General features: G+C 38.0%; 1 long non-coding RNA gene across 4 annotated transcripts in view; it reads right to left on the bottom strand.

Annotated features, from left to right (window-relative positions):
* LOC114486954 (uncharacterized) overlaps positions 1 to 19,292 on the bottom strand; it is a 217,973-nt gene that overhangs the window by 19,226 nt on the left and 179,455 nt on the right. For all 4 annotated transcript variants that reach the window (XR_008617875.1, XR_003681434.2, XR_008617876.1 and 1 more), the window contains one exon: positions 7,710 to 7,854. This is a non-coding gene — a long non-coding RNA (uncharacterized lncRNA). The remainder of the gene's footprint in view (positions 1 to 7,709; positions 7,855 to 19,292) is intronic.

The raw sequence follows: 19,292 nt of genomic DNA, 5'->3' as shown, positions 1-19,292 counted from the left end.
TTCTAGGGTTCCATGGATGCAGAATGAAAATGTGGCCAATATTTCTGAATTTAGACCAAGCATATGGGAAAAGGTACAAAGGAGATCCCAAATAAGAAGGCCAGGTTCAAGATTCGAAGAGCCAATAAACAGAGGCAAAAATCCATTTTAATTACAATTTTTGGCTTTAATGAAAAGTGATTATAAAATTAAGATTTAATCTTAAAATCTTAGATTAAATTCAAGGATTCCTAAGAGGTAGGAATGGGAGGGGAGCAGAATTTATGGTGTTCAGATTCAGAGACCTGCATGGAAACTGTATGATTTTCTATAGGACTCTGTGACCTTGGGACCTTTACTCTTTACCCCTAACCCTCACCCCTAACTATTACCACTACAGATTTACACTTTCTATTCCATTCTCATACAAAAGCAAAATATATTTCTTCTTAAGATGTTAGGAGGATAGAAATTTTAATAAACAAATATACTCTGAGTTAATAAATAATAGTTGTAAATCTCTCAGGTTCATTTGCAATGTGTTTACAAAGGAATTATTTAGTACACCCTTGACGTTAGGGCAGCATAAATCCCAACTATTATGAATGCCCCAAATCAGAATTATCACTATACCAAATAGCTGCCATCCTAAAATGGGATAAAATATGACTGAATATTTCAGTTTGTACCATGAATTCATAACAAGGAAGTCATTTGGGGTTCCCCATAGACTTACCTAGGGGCAAGTCTTATGATCTCTTTATCCAAGTATATTTTGCTCACATAGCTAGGATCATATTTTAGATTCTGATTTCTAAGCATCACTAACAGAACATTCAAAAGTTCTACATGTAAAATAACATGAAGAGGGGATTTATGATTGATGTTTGCCACTACATTATTTGTTTGACATCCCCAATATCTAAAATTGCCCAAAACTTACATCATTAAGTCATTTAACATTCATTTTAATGATACAGAAACTAGCCAGAAAATAGTAACCATTAAATTGTTCTTTGCAACTCTGCTCTGAAGCGAGTGTGTTCAGTAATTTCCCAAGCAGTGTTTCAACAGTGTAATATTTTAGTAATTGTTGGCAGGTATTTTGCCACTTATTTGAAGAAGTCATCAAACTTAAAAAGAGATTCTATTAAACTGGGTTTGAGCAATGTAGCATAAGAAACACTCATACTTGTCACTAGAAAGAGAGTAGAACCAGCAAAACAACAATTCAGTGAAATACCACAGAAACAATTTTAATCTCCATTATATAGAATTCAACTAAAACTGCAATATCCATTGGGCTTCCTAAAATTGACTAAAGGAACACTCACAATGAATTTCTATCATGATTACCACTGTCCTTGAATTTGTAACTTTTATTGATCATTAAAATGCCTGAAGTTAATTTAAGGTTTATTTTTGTTTGATTTAGATGTGAGATATATCTTCTGAACCTTTGGATATTGGAAAATGTCTTTCTGTGTTCAAAAACATAGAAGATAACCTGGCTAAATGAAAATTTAGCACTTCAAGTTTTCCCTCTCAAAATTCTATCACTTTAACTCCATTTTACTGTAGCATTTAACACTGAGGAGAAGTCTGAGGTTAGACATTTTTTTTTTTTTGTCCTTTTTGAAACAACCTAATAACTTTTCCCCAAAGAAGGAGGTGCCAGATGCTTTTCTGAATTTTGTTTTCAAAGGTTTTGTAAGGCTGTATCTAGATGTAGACTTGTGTCATTGATTTTGCATAAATGAAAAGGAAATTTTCAATCTGTACTCATTTTTTTCAATTTTAGTTTATTTTCTTCAATTGAGACTCTGGTTACTGCTGCTAAGTGTTCTAATGCTTATGTCAGATATCCTACAATTATCAAGCATTCTACATGTTATTTTCTTCCATATATCTATTTACTCACTTATACTTTTTTATACCTCTACCTTTATTCTCTCCAATCTTGAAGAGCTTCTAAATTGATGCACTCTATCACTGATTTAATTCTTCCATGGTATCAATTGTGCTCTTCACTACACCCTTAAAATCTTCATTGTCTCTTCCATCATTTTAGTTTTCTACCTCAACCTCTATTCTCCAAATGACTTTCTGTTTCTGTCTAATAGAGGCTAGATATTCACGCTTCGAAAGATGACAGTTTTCTAATAACTTTTTTTGACTCCCATTGTGGATCATTTTAAAAGAATGTTTTTCCTCTAACATTTCAAGATATGCTTCCTGTCTTCATTTTAAAATACATTTGAGAGTTCCCTCATTTGTAGTGTCTAATCCTGCTAATAAAATTAAAATTTTTTATATCTAAAATTTTCTAAAAGTCAGAGTGTATAGGTTTTATTTGACCCTACTCTCTATATACTTGGGTGTCAGTTAAATCTCCCTCCAAGATACAGGATAGCTTGATGTATACAATTCCTAAATACCAGTATATGGCAGGTTTTAATTCAATGTAGGTATATTGGGATAAAAATAGAGTTCTTTATTATTTCCACCCTCTGATATTCTGAACAGATGTTAAATATGAAAATCTACAATATCCTTGTCATACTGAGTGAAGTAAGTCAGAGAAAGAGAAATATCGTATGATACCACTTACATGCGGAATCTAAAAAGAAATGATACAAATGAACATATTTACAAAACAGAAACGGACTCACAGACTTAGAGAATGAATTTATAGTTACCGTGGGAGGAGGGAAGGGTGGAGGGAAGGGATAGTTAGGAAGTTTGGGATTGACATGTACACGCTGCTATACTTAAAAAGGATAACCAACAAGCACCTACTGTATAGCACAGGGAACTCTGCTCAATGTTATGTGGCAGCCTGGATGGGAGGGGAGTCTGGAGCAGAATGGATACATATACATGTATAGATGAGTCGCTTTCTTGTGCACCTGAAACTATCACAACATTGTTAATCGGCTATACTCCAATACAAAATACAAAAAAAAAAAAGAAAAGGAAAGAAAATCTACAATCTTCAGAAGGCATTGTTATCAGGTTCTCATGCCTTTGTTGAAATCACTAACCTTCTAGAATATCAGTCATGCCAAAATTTCTTGTTCTTTCGTTTTTGGAAATTTGTGGTCTTTGCACAGATAAAATATTATTGATAATTATTGGATATGGTAAAATAATATTGTTCAAGCTGCCACAAATAGTAAAATATTTACAATAGAAAGAACCTTACCCAGGATTCTGGCTAATATTAAAGTTCTAATTATTTTAGAGGAATTTTGTTGAAGTTAACCTTTTTCCCTGCCAAATCAAATAAGAGGTTATTTTCACAAAGGAGAGAAATACTTATAATCTCAAGTAACAGACATCAATTGGAAAAGTTTTTCAACACTACCTTAAATTTTTACTCAGCATAACACATAACAGGACTTCTCTTTCCAATCAAGATGGAAAGAAGGATTATGATTCCCAATAAAGGAGAAACAAACAAGCTAAGCCCTATAATTGCCCCACCTTTTTGGCTGGACAGAGATTCCAGACCACAATGCAGGGAGGAGGAGTCCAAGCAGAGCCCAGAGGTCTCCCTGAGAGGACCAGAGTTAAGAGTCCAAGGAGGCCAAGATGGCTAGAGTTTATAGGGCAGAGTGCCAGAGAGTAGAGTCCTTCACAGAGAAAGTGCTTCTGAAATATGCAGAGGATCCCTCTCAAGTCTCCAGATGCACATGAGTGAGGAAACTACCCAAAGCCAGGAAAAAACCACCCAAAAGGACTAGTGGTGATATTCTTCACAGCTCATACAGGGCCAGGAATAGTTTGTGTTCTCACTACCCAGACTGGAAAATTTTCATAATTCACAGGCCATCAGAGTACTCAGAAAGGTATCACCTCAGTAATGGGGCAAAATTAATCTAGGACTACAGGCTGCTCTGATCCCACTTAAAAAAAGCTTAAAAGCAAGCTGTTAAAAGATCAAACAATTTCCACATAACCTAACTGCATCCTAGAAAAAACCTCAAGAATACTTACAGGAATAAAAAATAATCAGTACCCAACAAGAAAAAATACATAACATTTGGCAAGCACTCAATAATTATCAGACATGCAAAGGAGGAAAATATGACCTAAAATGAGGAAAAAGAAATCAATCAATAAGAACAGATCAGAAATGTCAGATGATAAAATTAGTAAAGACATTAAAATATGCACTTAACTTATTATTAACTTATTAATTAATATGCACTTATTCCTATATTCAAGAACACAGAGGTAAGATTGAGCATTTTAAGTAAACAGTAAAGATTTTAACAGACAAACTGAATTTCTGAAGTAAAAAATTCAACGTCTGAGATAAAAAATAAATTGAATTAAATTAATGGCAGATTAGATATTGAAGGAGAAAAGATTTGTGAACTTGTAGACATACTAGAAATTATCCGAAGGGAAACACAAAACAAATAAAAAAGACTGAAGAAAGGAATTAACATAGCATTAATAAACTGTGGCACAGCTTCAGGCAGACTAGTATATGTGTAATTGCGGTTTCCAAAAGAGAGAAGAGGGTTGAGGGAAACAGGAAAACAATTTGAAGAAATAGTGGCTAACTTCTAGTTTCCAGTGACACATGTAAGAAGCTTGGAAGTTGCTACTATATCCTACTAACAAATAAAAAGCTGAACAAATTGAAAAATCAATAACTCTTCATAGATCTGTAAAAGAAGTGAAGTCACAAGGCAAACTGCTGCCTCCAAACTGGAGAGACAGACAGGTGGATACAGAAAATCACAATATCCCATTAGAAGAATCTTCTGTGGGGATCAGTGCCAGGGTAGGAAAACCTGAACTGAAATTGACAAATTGTGGACAAGTCTGAGAGTTAAAAACTCCAGGAGGCTCCAGTCATAAGGAAGTAATACTTCTGTGAGTTTTACCTCCAGGAGTTCAACCAGGTTTATTTCTCACAGTAAACATTGGGGGAGATCCCTCATGCTTCCAGCAGGGAAAAGAGGAAGAGAACCATCTTGAAATACAGCAAAGCACTCTGTTTTTATTAACAAGTTCTTCCCTCAGGGGAAACTAGTTAACCAGAACCTACTCTGCTGGGGTTTTGCCAGAGTCTAATTGACCAGGAGGAAGGGAAACACCTAATTCCAGCTTACCCTGGCCACCCTGTTCCCCCTAAGAGGGGAGAAAACAACTGGGAAACACTTTTGCAGAAGTAGTACCCAAAAGTTTTGAAAAATTTAATGAAAACTTTAAACATGTTGATCCAAAAAGCCCTAAATAAGAAATATTAATAAAACTACACCAAAGTAAATCATAACCAAATTGCTTAAAACCAGTTATAAAGAGGAAATCTGTGATGGTTAGTTTTAGGTGTCAACTTGACTGGGCCACAGGGTACCCACATTAAACATTACTTCTGGATATGTCTGTGGGGATGTTTCCAAATGAAATTAGCATTTGAATCAGTGGACTCAGGAGACTGCCCTCACCAAAGGGCAGGGGTGGGGGTCTCTGTTGAAGGCCTGACTAGAGCAAAAAGCAGGGGAAGGATGATTCCCTTCTCACCTGCCTGCATGAGCTGAGACATTGATCTTCTCCTCTCCTTGGTCTGGGACTTATACCATCAGTAGTTCCCCTGATTCTCCGGCCTTCAGACTCAGACTAGAATTACATCACCAGCTTTCTGGGGTTGCCAGCTCGCAGATGGAAAATCATAGAACTTCTCAGCCTCCATAATCACATGAGCCAATTCCTCATAATTCATATGTATTATTCCTCTCATAGATATAAAACATATATAAATATATATAAATTTTATATATTTTTTCCTGTTCCTCTGGAGAACCCTAATACAAAATCTTGAAAGCACCCAGAGAAAAATAGACACATTATATACAGAAAAACAAAAATAAGAATGATGGTAGATTTCACATCCAAAAAATGGAAGTAGAACATCTTTAAAATATGGAAAGAAGAAAACCGCCAAAGTAGAATTCTATAGCAAGCAAAAAATGTCTTTCAAAACAAAATCCTTCAAGAAGAAAGAAAATGATACTAAACAGAAAAATGGGTCTAAACAAGCAAATGAAGAGAACAGAAAATAATAAACATGTGAACAAATATAAGGATAATATAAAACAAGAGTTTTTTAGCCTTCTGCTAGTAAAATCTCTCTCCCTGTAATATTACAAAGGTCCAAGCAGAACTTAAAGTTTTCCCCACTTGATCTTAACATAGGGGATGGGCAAAAAGAGGCTTATCTAGAGATGACTGTTTCTCTCATCTGAAATGACCTACTGTAGTACAGCAACCAGGTCTTTCTCAGTTGCTTGAACAAAGAGCCAGCTCATACCATCCCTCCTCTTCTCTAGCCAAAGAGGTTATGTCTGAACTCTGATTCCCATATTCCCATGTCTCCTCCCTGGAGAGAGGAATTCAACTTCCTATGAACCCTCCAAAGCACCTAGGTATTGGGTTGCAAGGTTTCCCAGACAATTTATATAAAGGGCTGGCTTCCAAATCCAGACTTCCTGGTGAACCAGTGGTCTGTTTGTATACCTACTAACAAGGTTGCTCTCACAGTTGCCCTATAAGAAGGCAAAGTGACAGGAAAATGGACACACTCCATGCTAATGCAAATCTAATCTGTTTCTACTAGATGGCCTAAGCTCCAGTATTATCTCCATGGAATAAAGAGAATGCAGGTACCACATGCCTCTTCCCTTCTTATTGTCCTTGATTTGTAAGCTTCTCCCAGTCAAGCCTGTACCTTAACCCTGTAGGCATGGTGGAAGTCTTCCCAAGCAAGCCCTGATACATGACACATGATGGTGACTGTGACGGGACTCAATTTGCACCAAAATTATTACGTCTCCTGTACTGAAGATGATTTACAGTAATCATATCAATCACTACTCATCTTAGGTGACTTGGTGCACAAAAAGGAGAACTCCCATGTTCTCTAACAAAGATCTTTCAAAGTGCCAAGCAGGCAAAAGTTTTCACAACATAGGGAGGAAATGAAGTCTAAAAACATTTTATGCTTTCCTAACATTACCATTATTATAAATTATGGGAATCATTTCATAAGAATAGAACATTCTCAGCCTAACTGTACTGTGCTTTCCTAGTGACAGTTTTAAAATGTGTGCATTCCCAGATGGAAGCACAGTCATGCTACAAATGACAGGAAGCAGACAAGGGGCAGGCTTGCCAAGTCACTGCTAGGATGAGCTAAAACCGGGGTGTTTAATTCCATTTCATAGCCCTAACAATCGGTGGACATTTCTCTCAGACTCTGGGATTAGGTTGACTCAAACTTATTTTAAGGTGTTATGGGTTTTCTTCTTTGTTTCTGTGTTTTATAGACATTTTTGTGAGCATACAGGAGAGACTAGGTCAATAGACCTTAAGCTGTATATTATTTTATTTATTTATTTTTTTAAACAGATTGCATGGTTTTCTGCAGAAGTGGTACCTGTTGTTTGTCTATTTATTTACTTATTCGGCTGCACCAGTTCTTAGTTGCAGCAGGCGGGCTCCTTAGTTGCGGCTCACAGGCTCCTTGGTTGCAGCACTTGGGCTCCTTAGTTGTGGCATGTGAACTCCTAGTTGCAGCATGCATGTGGGATCTAGCTCCCCGATCAGGGATCAAACCTGGGCTCCCTGCATTGGGAGCTCACAGTCTTATCCACTGCGCAACCAGGCAAGTCCCAAGGTGTATATTATTTTAAATGAGACATCTTTGAACTAACCTTGTGTGTATGGGTCTTGATTCTCTTCTTCTGTCTTGAGTTCTTTCCCAGGATGTTCTCATGGTCCTTTATGTAAATCTATTCTTGTGGGCTCTATCTCACCAGTTCATTAGAAGTGGAGATTTATGTGAAAGAACTTTGATAACTGCAAAATACAAATAAGATTATCCCTCCCATATTTCCCCTGCTGTGAGTAAACAACTACGTTCTAATCATCCCCCAAGTCAGAGTGATTTGTTCCCTGTAGTCTGAGATTATAGGACTATTACTTAGTGTCATCTTAACACAAATAAATCCACACATTGATTATTAAAGTTGCAAAACTATTTTATCACAGGATACTATAGGAGGGATCAATTCTTAATATCACCTGAAGAAAACAAGAAAGTGATGGCAGAGAAGTAACAGGTGTACCTGTGAAAAATGATTTTTGAATCATGAATATTAATGAATCAGTGGGTCGTGAAATCAGTTAGTTGGTTATGATCATTTTTAAATATGAAACAGTGTAAATAGGAAGAATAGAAAAATAAAACTGCATTGCTCATAGTAATAGTAAGTACAAGTGTGTGTTTGCATGGGCTATGTGTGCTGGGTCCATCTAATGCTTATTTCTGTTGGTGGGTGATAGGCAAAAGCCAATTGCTTAAAATGTGATTTCAGTTTGGGTTCTCTTTCTGCTTCTTCCTTGAACCCTGATGTGGTTACAAAAATCGAATACTTTACAAATACTTCTCTAATCTCTAAAAAAACATTTATTGAATTTCCTAAAAGATTATTTATAACAACCTAATTTACTATTTTGAATGGCTGCATATTACTTCCTAGTATGGATGTAGGATTGTTTGTTCACCTATTTGGGTAGTTTGCTTTTTTCCAGTTTTGTGATTAACAATCCTGCTAAAAACATCCTAAACATGCCCTTAACTACTGTGATTTTATTTCTTTGGCCTAGATCCCCATAAGTGGGAGTGTTCTTCACAGGGTTTACAAACTGACATCTGAAGTCATTTTGTAACATCCGTATATTTTGTTTTAGACTTGCTGTACTTCTGGCTTCATATTTATGAATTTTTGCTGAAATGACTTATTACCTTTTCTTTAGAATCTGGGTGTACCAGTCTGGGTTCTTGGTTACAAACAAAAGAATCAACTTGGGTAATAAATCAATAAGATCCAGTTGGAAAGTACATCTGTCACTAACACAACTAAGAAAGCTGGAATACGAGTCTCAGAACAAGGGAAGAATGCATCCAAGTCTCACCGTGGTACAGTTTTGTGAGAAGGCATCTGATACCACACTCTCCATTAGAGTTAGTATTCAACACTGAGGCTTAAAACTCTTTAACTGTCTATGAGTCTATGTCCCTCCATAAAGATTTCAAAGCCAAAGTAGAGAAGCAACTTGCATGAGCCTAGGACACAGGCCACCTCACTAGCTTCTAGGGATCAGTCCCCCTCAGTTCTCCATAAAGTAAGCAAAGTGAGCCTCCTACCCATTTTCTGATGCCTTTCAGATGTTTTAGAGTTCACAGCTTGTACTACTCAAGATCCATTTTTACAAACTTCTTTACATATTTCCCATTCCAAAACAAAAATTTTAATGACACAGTTCAACTTTCCTGGTATAGTCACAAGAGGGCTCCTCTCCTCCCAAAGCCTCATTAGTTACTTCATCTAGATTATAATTATCCTCCCTATAGTTTTTCACTGTTTTATCTGGACATTCCACAACCAGTGAACGAAACCGTAAATTTTACCACAACCAACTCCCTTAAATTAGAATAGGAAACGAAAATGACAAAAAAAAAAAAAATTGACAACTAGTTCAACTAACTAAAAATATTCAGAACACAATGAAGAAGAAAATATAGGCAGAGGCTACAATCTTCGATTCCGCGACTGGTGGTGTGACTGTAACCCGTATTTGTGATTTTCCTCCTCCACTATGCACTCTATACTCTCACTGCCTTAAAACAGTGCCTCTGCTAATCAAGATTCTTTATTTAGTGAGATATCGCAAATTTTTATTCCAAAGGGAAGAGAACTTTTATCGATTATCTTCACTGTGATAATAACTCCCAAATCTCAGAACCTTGTAAGAACAAACATGTATTTCTCATCAAGTTACATGAAAGTTGCCAGTCACCTGTGGGTTGGTTCCAGGTTGAACATCTGCTCCATGTCTCTTCTTACTCATGGACCTAGGCTGAAGGAGGAATCATCCGGCCCTTTCCTGATCCATTCACTCTTCTCTCTCTTCAATCCACCAACATTACCCTCCCCAGTCTCCAACTAAGCTTTCACCCTCATCTCTCAAATGAAACAGCTCTTGTTAAGCAGGGACAGGGCTGGGATGAGATAAGTGAGGCAATAAAACTTTGTACCTTGTGTTGGGCACAAAATTCAAGAGGCAATAAAAACTCATCTATGAAGATGAATAATTTTCAAGCAATATTTTAGAAGTCAAAATTAATGCCAAAGGTCACAATGAACTCATCAAATGTTTAAATAAAGACAAGCTCAATATTATTGATGTTTCCTTTTGCCTCAGTCTCCAATATGGCTCAGCATGGTACTGTTACCAATTCTGTCATTATTTAAACTTTGAGTATTGTATTCATTGTGAATTTTGCATTAATTTTTATTTTTTAAAAATATTGTATTAAGGTATCATTTAATTGTGTGAAAATACTGAGATATTTGACACCCAAGGCAAGTACCTCACTTGGCTTACCCTAGTCCTGGCCCTGTAATTAAGATCACCAGTGACACCGATATTGCTGAAACCAGTGACTCAACTCTCAGCTCTCTTCATACTTGACCTGTGAGCAGCATTTCACATGGCCGATCACTATCTTCTTTAAATAAATCCTCCATGTAGCTTCCAGGACACAGTTCTCTCAGATCTCGTCCTAGCTCACTGGGCACGTCTTCTTTGTGTCCTTTGCTAATTCCCCCACATTCTTTTAACGATGGAGGGCCCAGGTTTCTGTTCTCAGACATTTCTCTTCATTTTTTTCTACGCACTCCCTAGGGTAGCTAATTGAGTTCCATAGCTTTAAAAAATGGTTTTAATTTAAAAATTCAAATTTATATATTCGCTTGGTCCATTCCAGCTGCTATAACAAAATTCCATAGATTGGGTGGCTTATAAACAACATAATTTTATTTCTCACAGTTCCAGAGGCTGGGAAATCTTAGATAAGGATGTCAGCTTGGCAGGGTTCTGGTGAAGGCCCTCAATCAGGTTGCAGATGGCTGACTTCTCACTGTGTCATCACATGGTGGAAGGGGCTAGAAAGCACTCTAGTGTCCCTTTTATAAGAGCACTAATCCCAATAACAAGAGCTCTACCCTAATAACCTACGCACCTGCCAGAGGTCCTACCTCTTAACACCATCACTTTGGAGGTTATGGTTTTAACATATGAATGGGGGGCACAAGCATTAGGACCACAGCACCCTGAAGTACAAACTAGCACATCCAACTGCCTTTTGGTCACCATCTTGTTCCCCTGCTTGTTTGCTCTCAGATTCATTCCCTGCCTTCTCTTGTTTCCTTCCATTCTGGCTTCCAGACCATTTCAGCCAGTGGATTGCACTGACAAAAGCCTAGAGGGCAAGAGTAAAATAAAAGCCACGTTATTTCTATCCCCTCACTCTGTTTTCTGTGGGATCTTAAGCAAGAAGTGTTACTCTTCCATTGCCTCTGCTCCAGCTGGATCCTGAATCCACTGGGTAACTCCCATCTTGGCTCTATATCCATGATGGCTCCAATTTTTTCCCAGTTTTACTGAGAAATAATTGACATATATCACTGTATAGGTTTAAGGTATACAGCATGATGGTTTGATATATATATAATGTAAAATGATTACTACAATAGATTCAGCTAACATTCATCTTTTCATACAGATACAATAGAAAAAAGAGAAAAAAGGAAAATAAAATCACCTTGTCATAAGAACTCATAGGATTTACTCTCTTAACAACTTTCCTATATCTCATATTTTTTGACTCTGGAAATGCCACCTCCTTTAGTGGTTCCTCCAGCACAAAGAGTGGTAGCCATTTCCTGCTGTGGCTAATCTCAGATCAAAAACCTTGATTCTTCTCCGTCTTTTATAACACAGATTTAAGCCATCAACAAAATTATCTGCCTTTACTCTAAAAATGCATCCAGAGTGTGATTACTTCTCACTATCTCCCACTACTACCAACCTGCTCTAAGATAGTCACCTCTCATCTTAATCATTGCAATTTTAGTCACCTAACTGCATCCTCTTTTCCACCTAATGTATTCATTTTACATCAGCCACCATGGTCCTTTTAAAATATAATTTGGATCATGTCTCACTTCTGCATAAAATTATCTGTTTACCAACTCACTCAAAGATGGCCTGCAATGCCCCCTATGATCTGCTGCCTCGATCCCTAGCCCCACCTCATTCAATATGTATCAGCTACTCTGATCGCCTTGAAATTCAGGCCACTGCTTTTATAGTCCTTGCATTTCCTCTTCTTTATACTTGGAACTTTTCTCCCCAGATATTTTCATGATGCGTTTCCTCTCTTCCATCAGGCTTCTATTGGTATAGTACGACCTAACGCCCAATATTAAGTTACAGTGCCCTATCCTCTAACCTCTCCTAGTTTCCTTGACTTTATTTTGTTTTTCTGTATAGCATTCATCAGAATTTGATGTGTGATGTATTTAGATGCTAATTTGTTTAATATCAGTCTCTCCCCTCTATGATCTCAAAAGGACAGGAACTTGTTCTTTCTTTCACTGCTACATTTTTAGCATTTCGAAAGATGACTGACACAGAATAGGCACTCAATAGCCAGTTTTGAATGAATGAATGAATAACATGCACATGTTATACCATCACATTTAAGATAACTTCTTTCCAGGTCCAACCAGCATAATGTAATCAATATAGTGAAACTGTGTGTTGATTGAATCTCGGGTCAAATTTTGAAGATGTAATGATAGCTTTTACAAGTCCTGTTATCTTTGCTCAATGGAATAAAAGGAATAAGAAAAAAATCATTTTTCAGATAAATAATTGCATACCAGGTGTCAGGGTACATTGATTTGCTCCAGTAAGGAGATCACATTTGAAACAGCAGCTGTGATTGAAGTAACCACCTGTCATTTTCTAGAACTCATCTATCTTCAGCACTAGCCATATTGTAAAGATAAATGAGGATGCGGTAGAAATAACTGTGCACATCTTTCAAGTACTTGATTGTGGCACTAACATCTGCTCTTCCTCCGTGATGCACTATTGCTTGGGTCAAAATTGTTTATCAGCTAACTCACCATAAGCGCCTATACTGACTGGCAGTCTGCAGTAGCACTGTGAATCCCTAGAAATTAATGCCCACTCACAGGCATTGTCAATTAATGATAAGTATGGCACAGTTTTGATAGCAAGTGGAAACTGGATGATTTAGAGAATCCTAGAATGAAGATTCACACTATGTGTTTGTTTTTCCTGAAAAGTGCTTTAAACTTCCTTTATAGATACTGGGTCATTGGACTGATTCATCTGACAATTAGGAAAAGGGGTGTACATTCTCTAAAATGTGATTCATCAGGCTTCAGTTCAAATCAAGCAGGGTCTTAGTGGACTTCCCTGCTACCTAATACGGGATGCAGGTAAGCCATTCTGACACTACACTAACTTTGTTGCCCACATTGTCAGTGATAGTAAACAGAGGCTCTTTGGCCTCTGCTTCCCCAGAATCCAACTATCCTTACTGCAATCAAGGCAACAGTTTCACCTCCGATATCTCACTGTGTGCCCAATCTACTGAGAACAACCTCTAAAGCCCCTTTCCAAAGTAATGGCATTTTTCCCACAAATTTATTTTTCAAGGTCTTGGTAAATAAAGTACAGTCTGGTAAATAAAGTATAGTTACCAAGTATATTCTTGGTAAATAAACTATGACATTAGGTCATATTAGATAAATTCACCCCATTACTTGAGTCTTCTGAAGTCTTTGAACATCTTCTCCATTATAACCAAGAAATTTCTGGCATCTCTCTTTCATTAAATTTGGGCCATCATTAAGTACAGGTTTCAATCTGTATTTGAAAGCTGACCAAGCAAACAACTAAAATCATTCTCAGAGTAGAAATGAGCAAAGTTGTCTTAGTAAGGAATCTCCCACAGATCAAAAACTTATCATATCTTTAGGCAAAAAGAGAACAACTTTTTCAGAAAGAAGAGGAAAGGTTTGCATTGGTTGGCATGAATGATTCAGCAGAATGGACAATTTAAGCTTTGCCAAGTGCTTCACATCATCTTAGATACTGTTGTCCCAATTCTCAGTTTCCAGACTTTCCTAGAAGAGATACCATGGACCAGAAAATCAACTGACATACTACTTTAGTAACTACTTGGATCAAATTATACATTTGGCTCCTAACTCAATCCTATGGCTTCAAAAGGTTAGTGAATCTTTGGCAAAGTCATAAAACATCAATGCCTTGAGCTGAGAATCTAGGCACTTAAACTCATCATTCTACTTCTCTGATCTGTCCAGTACTGTTAGAAAAAGCCATCCCACCTCACAGTCTTTGATTTCTTTATACCTCTCCTATTTTTATAAGGCAAGAGATATTGGATTTTCCAAAGATTTGCCTTCAAAAGATATTTTATTACAATCGACCACATGTCAAAATTTAAATAACTGTATCACTACTACATACAATGAATTTCCAGATGATTTTTCTAGAATCTTAAGAAGATTTTCACTGTCTTTAGTCCCTACTATATCATATTCCACCTATTTCCACTCCTACTAACAATTTCTGTATTCTTAGTTATCAACAACAGGATCCTATTCTGTGGAGTGGGCAAGATGGCAGAGTAGGAAGACCCTAAGTTCACCTCCTCTCATGGGCACACCAAAATTACAATTTACAGAGCAACTAATCAATGAGAAAGAGCTGAAGACTAGCAGAAAAACAGTTCCACAGCTAAAGATATAAAGAAGGGACCACAATGAGATGGGTAGGAGGGGCAGAGACACAGTGTAGTCAAGACCCACACCCCAGGGTAGGTGACCCACAAATGGAAGGACAGTCATAATTGCAGAGGTTCTCCCCAAGAAGCAAGGGGTCTGAGCCCCACATGAGGCTCCCCAGTCCATGGGCCCTGCACCAGGAAGACAAGTTTCTAGAATGTCTGGCTCTCAGGGCCAATGGGGCTTGCGTATGGGAGAGTCAAAGAGCAATAGGAAACAAAGACTCCACTCTCAAAGGGCACATGCAAAATCTCACACACTCTAAGAGGTAATAATTTAAAAGGAGCCTGGGTCAGACCCACTTGCTCATCTTGAAGAGCCTCTCAGAGAGGGAATAAGCCAGTGGGACTCCCCCTGAAGACATAGATGCTGGCAACAGCCATTTCAGGGAGGTTGTTCTATCATGAGGACATTGGTGCTGGCAAGCGACATTTTGGAATCATCTCTCTAGTTTATTAGTGCTGGGACCCTGCCCTACCCACCAGCTGGCTGGCACCAGTCTAAGACCCCACAGGCAGAGCAGCCAGTGCTGTGGGATGCAGCAACACCCACCATCAGGCTAGACCAGCACCAGGACTCCCAAGACCCCAGCTGTGCCCAGAGGGGAGTGTGCTACTTGGTCCTATAGAACAACTCCTACATAAAGCCACTTCTCCAAGATGGAGAAATGTAACCAAACTACCAAATACATACAAATAGACACAGAGAATTAGGTAAAATGAGGTGACAAAGGAATATGTATCAAACAAAAGAACAAGATAACACCCCAGAACAACTAAGCAAATTGGAAATAGACTACCTACCCAACACAGAAATCAAGGTAATGATCTTAAAGATGTTCAATGAACTTAGGAGAAGAAGGGTTGAATACAGTCAGAAGCTTAATAAAGAGTTAGGGGACTTCTCTGGTGGCGCAGTGGTTAAGAATCCACCTGCCAACACGGGTTTGAGCCCTGGTCCGGGAAGATCCCACATGCCGGGGAGCAACTAATCCCGTGCTCCACAACTACTGAGCCTACTTACCTAGGGCCCGTGCTCCACAACAAGAGAGGCCACAACAATGAGAAGCCCGTGCACCACAAGGAAAAGTAGCTCCCGCTCGCCGCAATTAGAGAAAGCCCACAGGCAGCAATGAAGATCAATCACAGCCAAAAATAAATAAATAAATTTTTTTAAAAAGAGTTAGAAAATAGGAGGAGGAACCAAACAGAGCTGAATAACGCAATAACTAAATAAAAAATACACTAGAAGAATTCAACAGTAGTTTAGATGATACAGAGGAATGGTTAAGTGAACTGGAAGACAGAGTAGTGGAAATCAACCAAGCTGAAGAGAAAAAAAAAAAAGATTTAAAAATAAGGACAGTTTAAGAGACCTCTGAAACAACGTCAAGCATACTAGAGTTCACATTATAAGGGTACCAGAAAGAGAAGAGAGAGAGAAAGGGGCAGAGAACATTTTTGAAGATATAATAGCTGAAAACTTTCCTAAAGTGGAAAAGAAAATATATACCCAGGTCCAGGAAAACAGCAACCCAAATAGGTCCACATCAAGACACATTGTAATTAAAATGGCAAAAAATTAAAGATAAAGAGAGAATATTAAAGGCAGCAAGAGAAGAGCAACCAGTTACACACAAAAGAACACCCATAAGTCTGTTATATCACTTTTCAGCAGAAACTTTGCTGATGAGAAGAGAGAGGCACAATATAATTAAAGTGATAAAAGGAAAAAAAACACAAATAAGAATACTCTACCCAAAAATGGTATCATTCAGAACTGAAGGAGAGATAAAGAGTTGTACAGAAAAGTAAAAGCTAAAAGAGTTCAGCACCACTAAACCAGCTTTAAAAGAAATATTAAACAGACTTCTGTAAGTAAAAAGAAGAGGCTATAACTAGAAATATGAAAATTACAAAATGAAAAATCGCATTAGTAAAAGCAAATATACAGTAAAGATAATAGATGAACCACTTATAAACCTAGTATGAAGGTTAGAAGAAAAAAGTAGTAAAAATCATCTATATTTACAATAAGTAGTTAAGATACACAGAAAACACACAACTAACTGCTGAACAATCATCGACAGGAAGACACTGGAACTCACCAAAAAAGATACCACACATCCAATGACAAAGGAGAAGCTACAATGAGACAGTAGGAGGGGCGCAATCACAATAAACTCAAATCCCATAACTGCAGGGTGGCTGACTCACAAACTGGAGAACACTTATACCACAGAAGTCCACCCACAGGAGTGAAGGTTCTGAGCCCCACATCAGGCTTCCCAACCTGGGGGTCCAGCAATGGGAGGAGGAATTCCTAGAGAATCAGACTTTGAAGGCTACTGGGATTTGATTGCAGGACTTCGACAGGACTGGGGGAAAGAGAAACTCCACTCTTGGAGGGCACACACAAAGTAGTATGCACATCAGGACCCAGGGGAAGGAGCAGTGACCCTAGGGGAGACTGAACCAGACCTCCCTGGTAGTGTTGGAGGGTCTCCTGCAGAGGGAGGCAGGTGGCTGTGGCTCACTGCGGGGACAAGAACACTAGCAGCAGAAGTTCTGGGAAGTACTTGGAATGAGCCCTCCCAGAGTCAGGCATTAGTTGTACCAAAGAGCCAGGTAGGCTCCAGTGCTGGGTTGCCTCAGGCCAAACAACCAACAGGGAGGGAACCCAGCCTCACCCAACAGCAGACAAGTGGATTAAAGTTTTACTGAGCTCTGTCGACAAGAGCAACAGTCAGCTCTACCAACCACCAGTCCCTCCCATAAGGAAGCTTCTATAAGACTCTTAGATAGCCTCATCCACCAGAGACCAGACAGCAGAAGCAAGAAGAACTATAATCCTGCAGCCTGTGGACCAAAAACCACATTCACAGAAAGACAGACAAGATGAAAAGGCAGAGGGCTATGTACCAGATGAAAGAACAAGATAAAACCCCAGAAAAACAGCTAAATGAAGTGGAGATAGGCAACCTTCCAGAAAAAGAATTCAGAATAATGATAGTGAAGATGATCCAGGACCTCAGAAAAACAATGGAGCCAAAGATCGAGAAGATGCAAGAAATGTTTATAAAAGACATAAAAGAATGGAAGAACAAACAAACAGAGATGAACAATACAATAGGTGAAATGAAAAATACACTAGAAAGAATCAATAGCAGAGTAACTGAGGAAGAAGAACAGATAAGTGACCTGGAAGACAGAATGGGGGAATTCACTGCCACGGAACAGAATAAAGAAAAAAAAATGAAAAGAAATGAAGACAGCCTAAGAGACCTCTGGGACAACATTAAACGTACCAATATTCGCATTATAGGGTCCCAGAAGGAGTAGAGAGAGAAAGGACCCGAGGAAATATATGAAGAGATTATGGTCGAAAATTTCCCTAACATGGGAAAGAAAATAGCCACCCAAGTCCAGGAAGTGCAGAGTCCCATACAGCATAAACCCAAGGAGAAACATGCTGAGACACATAGTAATCAAACTGGCAAAAATTGAAGACAAAGAAAAATTATTGAAAGCAGCAAGGGAAAAATGACAAATAATATACTAGGGAACTCCCATAAGGTTAACAGCTGATTTCTCAACAGAAACTCTACAAGCCAGAAGGGAGTGGCATGATATATTTAAAGTGAAGAAAGGGAAGAACCTACAACCAAAATTACTCTACCTGGCAAGGATCTCATTTAGATTCAACAGAGAAATCAAAAGCTTTACAGACAAGGAAAAGATAAGAGAATTCAGCACCACCAAACCAGCTCTACAAACAAATGCTAAATGAACTTCTCTAAGTGGGAAATTTGTAAGAGAAGAAAAGGACCTACAAAAAAAAACCCATAACAATTAAGAAAATGGTAATAGGAACATACATATTGATAATTACCTTAAACGTGAAGGGATTAAATGCTCCAGCCAAAAGACACTGGCTCTATGAATGGATACAAAAACAAGACTCATCTATATGATGTCTACAAGAGACCCACTTCAGACCTAGGGACACATACAGACTGAAAGTGAGGGGATGGAAAAAGATATTCCATGCAAATGGAAATCAGAAGAAAGCTGGAGTAGCAATACTCATATCAGATAAAATAGACTTTAAAGTAAAAATGTTACAAGAGACAAGGAAGGACACTACATAATGATCAAGGGATCGATCCAAGAATAAGATATAAAAATTATAAATATATATGCACCCAACATAGGAGCACCTCAATACATAAGGCAAATGCTAACAGCGATAACGGAGGAAATCAACAGTAACACAATTATAGTGGGGGAATTTAATACCTCACTTACACCAATGGACAGATCATCCAGACAGAAAATTAACAAGGAAACACTAGCTTTAACTGACACATTAGACCAGTTAGATTTAATTGATACTTATAGGACATTCCATCCCAAAACAGCAGATTACACTTTCTTCTCAAGTGCACATAGAACATTCCCCAGGATAGATCACATCTTGGGTCACAAATCAAGCCCCAGAAAATTTAAGAAAATTGAAATCATATCAAGCATCTTTTCTCAC

This window comes from Physeter macrocephalus, chromosome 1 (assembly GCF_002837175.3).
Source record: "Physeter macrocephalus isolate SW-GA chromosome 1, ASM283717v5, whole genome shotgun sequence".
Taxonomy (NCBI): domain Eukaryota; kingdom Metazoa; phylum Chordata; class Mammalia; order Artiodactyla; family Physeteridae; genus Physeter; species Physeter macrocephalus.
Note: the sequence above shows the minus strand (reverse complement) of the source record. Positions and strands in the feature narration are given on the sequence as shown.